Source organism: Cydia pomonella, chromosome 4 (genome assembly GCF_033807575.1).
Source record: "Cydia pomonella isolate Wapato2018A chromosome 4, ilCydPomo1, whole genome shotgun sequence".
Lineage (NCBI taxonomy): Eukaryota > Metazoa > Arthropoda > Insecta > Lepidoptera > Tortricidae > Cydia > Cydia pomonella.
The window spans coordinates 20929094-20938187 of record NC_084706.1 but is presented as its reverse complement, the minus strand read 5'-3'; the positions used below and the strand labels follow the sequence as shown (position 1 = coordinate 20938187).

At 37.7% G+C, this 9094-nt stretch overlaps 1 long non-coding RNA gene across 1 annotated transcript; it reads left to right on the top strand.

Moving 5' to 3' along the window:
* Positions 1-1167: 1167 nt before the first annotated feature.
* On the top strand, positions 1168-2856 carry LOC133517246 (uncharacterized). The gene is made up of 2 exons (XR_009799345.1): positions 1168-1420; positions 1789-2856. It is a non-coding gene; the product is annotated as an uncharacterized LOC133517246 (long non-coding RNA).
* Positions 2857-9094: the final 6238 nt, after the last annotated feature.

Sequence of the window (9094 nt, the reverse complement as noted above, 5' to 3'; positions counted from 1 at the left end):
ACTTCTTTGTTAATATATATCGGCAACCAACAACATTTCGACCCATAGGTTTCTTGACAACATCGAAAGTATCGTTTTTGATTAAACTTTGAACTTCTGAAATTATTGCGTCTTTCCATCCTTTTCGTTCGTTACCGGATAAGGCCTCCTTTAGAGTTATTTCGGCGACTCCAACGAAATCCACACAGTCTTCATACTCTCCAGTCGACTCAACGCCTTCTTCCGTGGAAACCTGTGGCTCTACATCAACCATGTTGTATATCTTGCGTGGACGCCCAACATGACCTCGCTCCAGTCGTGGTCGCCCTGGACCTCTCTTTACTATCCTCCCCTCATCAACATGAACATCGTCTTGATGATGATCGTGTTGAGATGGTTCCATGACAATATATGGATCGTCTGTCATTTGGCGGGTTTCAACGGGAACATCATCTCCTCCTTCAGGTTCTGTATCACGACTACTCGATGACTCGATGCACTCATCCTCGTGATTGGAGATATGTATTACCGGATTTTCACTAGTTTGAGTCGGATGGAACTCTACATCTACCGATACAGGTTGATTTTGAACATTTATCGATTCTCCCAAGTCGATTTCAAAGGGGTCAATCTTCAGGTTCACGTTTTCTTTACCTTCACTTTTTGTTTCGTGAAATTTCACATCTCTTGACATGATAACTTGTCGTTGTTTTGGCATCCATACTCTGTAACCCTTGCGATCTCTAAGATAGCCTACAAAGATTCCTTCCAGGCTTCTTGGTGCGAACTTATCTTTCCCGGTTGACTTGTCCAAGACGTGTACCTTAGATCCAAACTTGTGTAAGTAGTCTAACTTGACAGGTCGTTCAAACCATTTCTCAAAAGGTATCTCACCTTCAAGACTTCTGGTCGGACAACGATTTCTTACGTGGCAAGCTGTTGCTACAGCATCTGCCCAGAAACCCGGAGAAAGTCCTGACGAAATCAGCATACATCTCGCCATTTCTAACAAGGTCCTGTTTTTTCTTTCCGCGACCGAGTTCTGCTGGGGTACTCCAGGAATTGTCAATCTTCTTGTTATTCCTTCTTTCTTCAGGAACTCGTCGAAATCCCGATTACAGTATTCGCCTCCGTTATCTGTATGAAGATAAGTTATTTTACGTCTGAATAGATTCTCTACGTGATTTTTATATAGAGTGACGGCACCAGTAATGGACACGGCACCAATTATGGACATTTTTTTCGTTGATCGAATTTATTAAGCAACTGTCCCGACATTTTTCAACTGGCAACACTAAAGCATAACCAATAGACGTTTGAGCTGTCATTTTGACACACGTCACCAAAATCGGCCATTTTGTTCTTAGATGGCTGCGAAGTCAAAATTCGTTACGCGCGGTGGTAATAAAAATCCGTTTTTATTATTGAAATCGTTAAGGAGGTGAGTACATATTTTTGCATGGTGTTATCTTGTGTTGTGTTGTAATGAGATTTGATGTTATTTTTACTGAATAATACTATATAGAAAGTAATTTGAGCTAAATTGAATATGTCCAATCACAGCAATAACTTTTTTGTGGGGTTTGTTCATTACTGGATTCGATATTTTAGGAAATTCAGTAATGGACAAGTGTCCATGCTTAAGTTTTTTTTTACTTTTTTAGTTTATTGTATTAAATTATTTAATTCGTTGCACTAAACATTTGGGTTGAGTTGATTTTGTGACTGCTCTTTATTTTCCAATAATGGACGATGTCCATAACTGGGTATTTTTAGTTGTTCATAATTGGGTTCTTTGTTTCTTCTTAGATGGCACCGAAGAAAAATTATACCCCCGAACAAATGGGGAGAGCATTGGATGCTGTAAGGATGGGAGAAACTATAAGCACAGCTGCCCTCCGGTTTGGGGTTCCTCGAATAACCTTGCACAACAAGGTGACAGGCAAAAGTCCTGCAGTTTGTGCTATGGGGCCTCAAACTATCCTTACGGCAGAAGAAGAGGACATTCTGGTAAAATGGTTGGTCGCAATGAGTGAAAAGCACTTTCCCATAAATAGACAATTATTAACAGAGAGCGTACAAAAAATTATATTAGATCAAGGGAAGGCCAATCCTTTTACAAATAACAAACCTGGAAAAAAGTGGTTTTCCTCATTTTTAAAACGTCATCCAGATATAACAGAAAAAACAGCACAAAATCTTTCGAAGTCGAGGGATGACGTTACCGAAGAAGGCATACGCAAATGGTTTAATGAAATAACGACATACATAGAAGGTGTAGGTTTAAAAGATGTTTTAGATGACCCTAGCCGGATATTTAATACCGACGAAAGCGCATTTTTTTTGTCACCAAAAGCAGGCCGAGTTCTTTGTAAACAAGCAGAAAAACATCTGTACCAATTCTGCGGCGATGAAAAAGACAACCTAACTGTTTTACTCACTGCCAGTGCCACCGGTCAACTAGCACCACCAATGATAGTCTTCAAGTATGAAAGACTGCCAGCGCACGTAACAGCCACTGTTCCTGAACATTGGGGTATAGGAAAATCTGAATCAGGGTGGATGTGTGGGAGCACATTCTACGAGTATGTCACAAATATTTTCAATCCATGGCTAGAAGAGCAAAAGATACCAAAACCGATCCTGTTTTTTTAGATGGCCACAGATCACATTTAACATTACATCTATCAGAATTGATTAGTGTGTTACCAATTCTAAGCTGCAGCTGCTGGCAAAGAGGCAAAGCCTCAATAAATGTTTAAAAATTACTGAAAACCAGATGGTTGATTGAAAGTCTGATAGTATAACTTGGAAATCTAAGACTGATCATGTTGAAAGTTCAAATAGCGTTACCTAATAATAAAAGTTGATTTGTGACATCATTTGTTTCATTTATGTGTTCAATACAAAAGTGTCCAATAATGGATGTTCATAATTGGGTCCATGTCCATGACTGGGTGTCCATTACTGAATTTTTGATGTCCATCAATGGTGATTTCGTAAATTTCAATTTATATATTTTTTATTAATTATATATTAAACATACAGGATTTTCGGTTTTGTTTCAATATTCCTCATGTATTTGAGTGCCGAAAAAAAAATCACCATTTTTGTATCGTCAAAAAACATCCCATTTTTAAACGAAATTCTAATTTAGTGCGCTTAACATGTCCATGATTGGTGCCTTCACCCTACCTTGAATGTAGTGAAGACTTCACTTTTCTTACTAAGAAAATATACTTCACACCATCTCGTATGATCGTCGATAAAGGTTACGAAATATTTCGCTCCATTTATTGACGTATGCCGCATGGGTCCTACGAGGTCAGAATGTATAATTCTCAACTTTTCATCGCATGGCCCACTCGATCTAGAAAAAGGTAACCTACTCATTTTTCCTTTCGCACAAATATCACAATCGTACAACTCGGCTACATCTGTCATCTTTAAGTTCATGCCAGATTTGTTTAAGACTCGGACAAGATCTTTCGCATTTAAGTGACCTAAATACTCATGCCACGACCATACGTCAACCTTTCGCTCAGAAATCGCTGACACTCCATCACAATGTTCCTCGACGTAATATAGATTACCTTTACGATTCGCGACAAGTTTAGTGTTACCATAGCTATCTTGAACACTAGCTATGTTTTTCTTGAACGTAACACTATACCCTTGATCAGTAATTTTAGCTACTGAAATTAGGTTACATCGCAAATCAGGAACAAATAGAGTATTTGGCAGTTGCACTTCAGTTTTAGAACCATTATTACATGAAGAAAATCTTACTGTCCCCTTACCTTGTACGTTTGTGCTCGAATTTGTCGCTAAATTTAGCTTACCGGGCAACGGTAGTAATGTAGTACCAAATTTATCTGTATCGTTGCACAAATGTGACGTACACCCACTGTCGACGATCCAATTTCCATTCTCGTTGCAAACAGCATTAACATCTGAAACACAATTGAATGTTACAAAATTGGAATCAACATCTGGTAATTCAAAGTTCGACACATACTTTGCACTATCATTACGTTGTACTTTCATCTTCTGTGTACACTCAGAGGCTTTATGTCCATGCTGGTGACATTTGAAACATTTATACTTAAATTTCGAATTAGCCTGCTCAGGGGCATCATACGCGTGTTGACGATGCTCTATTTGTTTCTTAGGCTTAGAAGATCTCTTTCCTTTTACAAGAAGTGCCTTATCTACACTTTCTTTAACATTTATGGAATGTTCCTCTTCTAATATCTTAATTTTCAATGCGTCTGGTTTTGGCAATGCATCTCGAGATTCTATGGCACATCTAAAATTGTCAAAACTGGACGGCAAACTATACAGAAGCATTATAGACATCAAATCATCATGCATTTCAATATCCATGTCCGCTAATTGGCTTACTACATCGAAAAATCGCATGACATGTTCTCTTAAGTCACCACCTTCATCCAATTTACGCAGTAACAACTCTTTTAATAGCGTAGCCTTTTTCGCAGGTCCCTTGGAAGCATGAATGTTCTGTAACTTTAACCATACGTTACACGATGTCTTACAACCTCTCAAATGTCGTAATTCGCTCGGGGTTATGGATAAAATTAGGTCAGACTTAGCTTTAGAATCGCCAATTTCCCATTTTGCTGCTTCGGCTACCTCAGCTGGTTTCTTGATACTCCCATTAACGTATCCCCAGGCGTCGTTTTTTATTAACACTGCTTCAACTTGGATCTTCCATGTTTCATAATTACTCTCGTTGAGTTGATCAATTTTTACAGTACTACTCATTTCCGCTGAAAATTTCTTTCTTTTACCGTTAACACTATTCTTGAATCGTGCGTAGGCTACATAACCACTGTGGGGATAAACCTATCATTATTTAGCAGAGATCTATAGCACAGTTAAACCAAGAAAGTGTATACTAGAAATTTATTCAGTGTTTACATGAGAACTGTTATTGACCGACTGACATACATAAAAGTAAACAAACAATTCATAGAACCGTTGCTACACAAATACAAATTTGACAGGGTTCCGTCTACTGCCAGTACTGTGGTCCCTTAAAATAGGCGTAACCAGATTCTACAAATATCACATTAACATAATATTTCAATATGCTTTTCATTTGATTTTATTTAGGTACACCCGCCATTCTGACTCTCACGTATATGACCCACTAACTTTGTCGCACTAGTGCGTAAATTGGCACATTATGTAACTATGTCGAAAATTTAAACGGTCATATGGACTGTGAAATGTTGTACGATACATGTGCGAATAGGTAATTTCCTATTTTTCGCACTAGTATCGTAAATAACTATTTCGTTGTCTGATTTTTTGTACCCCAAGAATGTGACCGAGTGGAGCTTTTTGTATAATTGAGATGATTTAGTTTTTAATTTTTCTCATCGTAAATGTAATCCACATCTAAAAAGACATGTAATGGTACTCGTCTTTTTTATTTATTTGAGAAAATACAGAGGTCCAAAATAAGACAAAATAATTTTGACCCATGTATTAACTTCAAAATAATAAATGGCGAGAGTTCCTGGTCTTCTAAGTTCCGCCTAGTTTCTCGGAAACGTTGGACGACTCTGCACCGTAGAAAGTGACTCGCCTGTTATTCTCGCTATACTACTGTGACTTGCCTTCTTCTAACATAGTGACGATCTGACGATATGTGTACATTCATCTCGTGTTAGCCATATGATAGTAATTCAATGACCATGAAAGAGAATAATGCCTGCCTTTTACAGTCGAACTATGATAAGTAAGGGATTTTGATAGCCCAGCCAGTGCTCGTGTTATTGCGTTAACTTAACACTTGCACAGACTGGGCTATCAGAATCGCTGCCAACTTAATCAATTTTTTTGTGTTATGGCTCCAACAAGGTGTTGCTTGGCCTGACTTTATCATTATGCTTTGATAGATTGAAAACAAAAGTGAGCAAACAAGCAAAAATAAAACAAGCGCGATTTAAATTTAGTACCAATCTGGTTTTTTTTTATTGTAAAGTTTTCCAGTTACCATGTGAAACATTGAAAGTTTCATACGATATTAAATTCTCTTTAACATAGAGTTAGTTTCATGCAAGCAATACATATTATTTGACCGAAAGTGTACCTAACTAAAAATATAATAATATATACAGTTAACAAATGTTAACATGTGTTCTTACGTGTAACATGTTTGAACAAGCCTTTCAACAAACTTTATAATATCTTGTATCCTGCAAGATGTCAGTCATGTGACGTCACAACCTGCGACATGCGTCCACGTTGGTGACGTCACTAATATGAAGTACGTCATGAATAACAGGCGGTTATCGAACTAGCGCCAGAAATGGAAAACGTATCTGTGTGATTGATAACTTCCCAAGCGATGCAAAGCCGTGAAAGCGATGTTTTATAAAAACTGGATAGGCATTCACGCAGTGCATCGCGTTTAGGGCTTCCAAATACCAGACTTCTCACAATACCGGTATCAATATTGAAACTGTCTTCATCAATACCGGGATCCCGGTATTGAATATAAATAGCATAAAGTATATAGTTTTAAAAATAGAATTAAAAAGTAACACTAAACAGTTTTGACCGAACGTTAATTGCAATTAACCATAACCATTATAAATTCAACCGTAAACCGTAACGGATGGTTCAATTTATAATGGCTAGTGGCCTGTAATAGTTAATTGCATTAACGTTTCGGCCAACACTGATACCAAAAAAAAAAGCTATTAAAACAATAAACAATGAATATCGCCACCTGTAATAATTATATTTCACAACCCAGATTACGCAACTAGGAATTAGAGTAAACATGCTCGGAAATGCCCATATTTCGGTTGTAAATCAAACAAGAGGGAAACGCTCGACTGTTTGTCAACATAAATCGAATAAATTTTTGTATCTGTGGACGGTTTAATTGATGAGATTGATGCGAATTTAATTTCTGATCAATTTGATTATCCCGTCTGGATGCAGCAAGTAAAAATACAAATAATCTGCGAGGAATCTCCTGCGCACTCAAACGTACCTATCCATTCCGGACAATTTTTAAATTGTTTATTGTTTTATAGAAGAAAATGTTAAAAGTTATAAAATTGTGGCAATTTGAGCTTTTGTTTTTTTTCTGTAATTTTACATATTATTATTTTCAGCTCTATTTCGCTAAATAAAAGCATGCCTTAGGTATGCTTTTTATTTAGGTAGATCCTAAGCAACTATATTACTGCAGCGGTTTCAGGTTATCACTAAAAATTTATTGCAATTATATTTTTATTATATTTCCGCACATAATATGGTTTGAGAACATAACTAATGTATACTTCAGTGGAAACGGGGATTTTCTAAGTCGGATTTTTTGCCTTTGACTCTACAGTCTAATGGCGTTATTCATAAACGCGTTACTGGCCTTAATTAGCTATGAATCGTTTGTCTTTATCTGTCATTTTTACGTATGTATTTGTAAGAAAGGGATAAAACATCATTTAACTAAATTAGACGCGTAATAAAGTTTTATGAATAAGGGGGTAAGTAAGAATATACCTACTTTACTCTTTGGTCTAACACATAAAATCCGCGCGTTCTGTTACTAACTAGGTACCTATATATTGCCTTTTTCTCATCTCTCGGCACTATGTAAGAATTACTGAATAAGGTATTATATTTTCATCTCATCAAGTCATTTGCTGATGAAATTGGCTCTATAGAAAATATATACATAATTCCGAAGTTCTTAAGCTTAAAATCTTATTTAAACTGCTAATTACATACATCCACACTTTATCAGGTCCGAAATCGGGCCCAGGCAAGAGTATTTTTCCGTTTCACTAAATCAGCACATCGTTAACAATATTCGTCGTTTACGAAAAACCGCGTGAAGCGGAGGATTAGAGAATACTAGTGTGCTAACGTATGAAAGGTTCCATTCGCTAGGAGACGATGGCGCCGATGGCTACGAGTTACGACCAATGTATAATTAAAGTTACTCTATGGTTTACAATATGTGCTAGTGCAGGGGGCCTACCGGGAAAATCGAAATTCGCAAATTGCGGGGATCGTTCTCTTTTACTCTTACTAAGACGTAATTAGCGTGACAGAGAAAAATGCCCGCAATTGACGAACTTCGATTTTCGCGGTAGGCCTCCTGTAATACTCCCTATTGCGTCGCATTGCTGTCGCGATTAGAACGGTTAATCCGTCACTCATTTCATCAATTTCTTCTATGAGATTGACAATGACATCGCTCGTTTTCTGTTGCTGCAGTAACGCAACATAAGCAACACTGCCGAAATCAGAATGTATCCGTATCCATATCCGGGTGTGCATCCGTCTCATTCAGCTATAAAACGAACTAACGCTTAATTAAGTAAAGAAAATGCTTATAACTGGCGGTTAATGACCCATGGCCATGGGATATTCTGCTTTTAGGGCCATACACACAGCAATTAGTTCACGTCACGTATCTTTAGTACGTCTCTCCTGATTACCTATTACCTATACAAAAAGTTTAAGGTACTTATTCTATCCGTGTATGTCAGGCGTGGTTTACTCCGCGATTTAGTCGCGCCGCTACAAGTACATGCGCCCCACGATGTCTAGCAGTGGTTGTCGCGCACCGCTACGGAACGGATAATTTTTGATACATTTTTATATATGTCGGCGGCAGATCGTAAAATCGGGCAGCTCGGGATATTTCTAGGCATATTATGAAACGCCGCCATTTCATGATCTGACTAGCGACGTAGCGACTACCTCCCATATCGTGCAAACCTCAAGGTGTGATATTCCTAGACAGATAATGAAACGCCGCCATTTCATCATCTGCTTAGAGATCACTAGCCATAACGTGCTAACTTCAAGGTATGATATTCCTACGCAGATCATGAAACGCCAGCATCTCATAATGTGACTTGCGACTCGTGACGAATCAGCCATATCGTGCAAACCTCAAAGTTTAGGTATATCGAATTAGTAGAGTATCCTTGAGTGTCCTAAATTTTAGTAAATGAAAACAATTGAGAAATATGAGATTTCAGATACAAGCGCGAAAAATAGGAAATTCGCAACGAGTGGCGATAAATTAAAACACGACCGAAGGGAGTATTTTAAATCG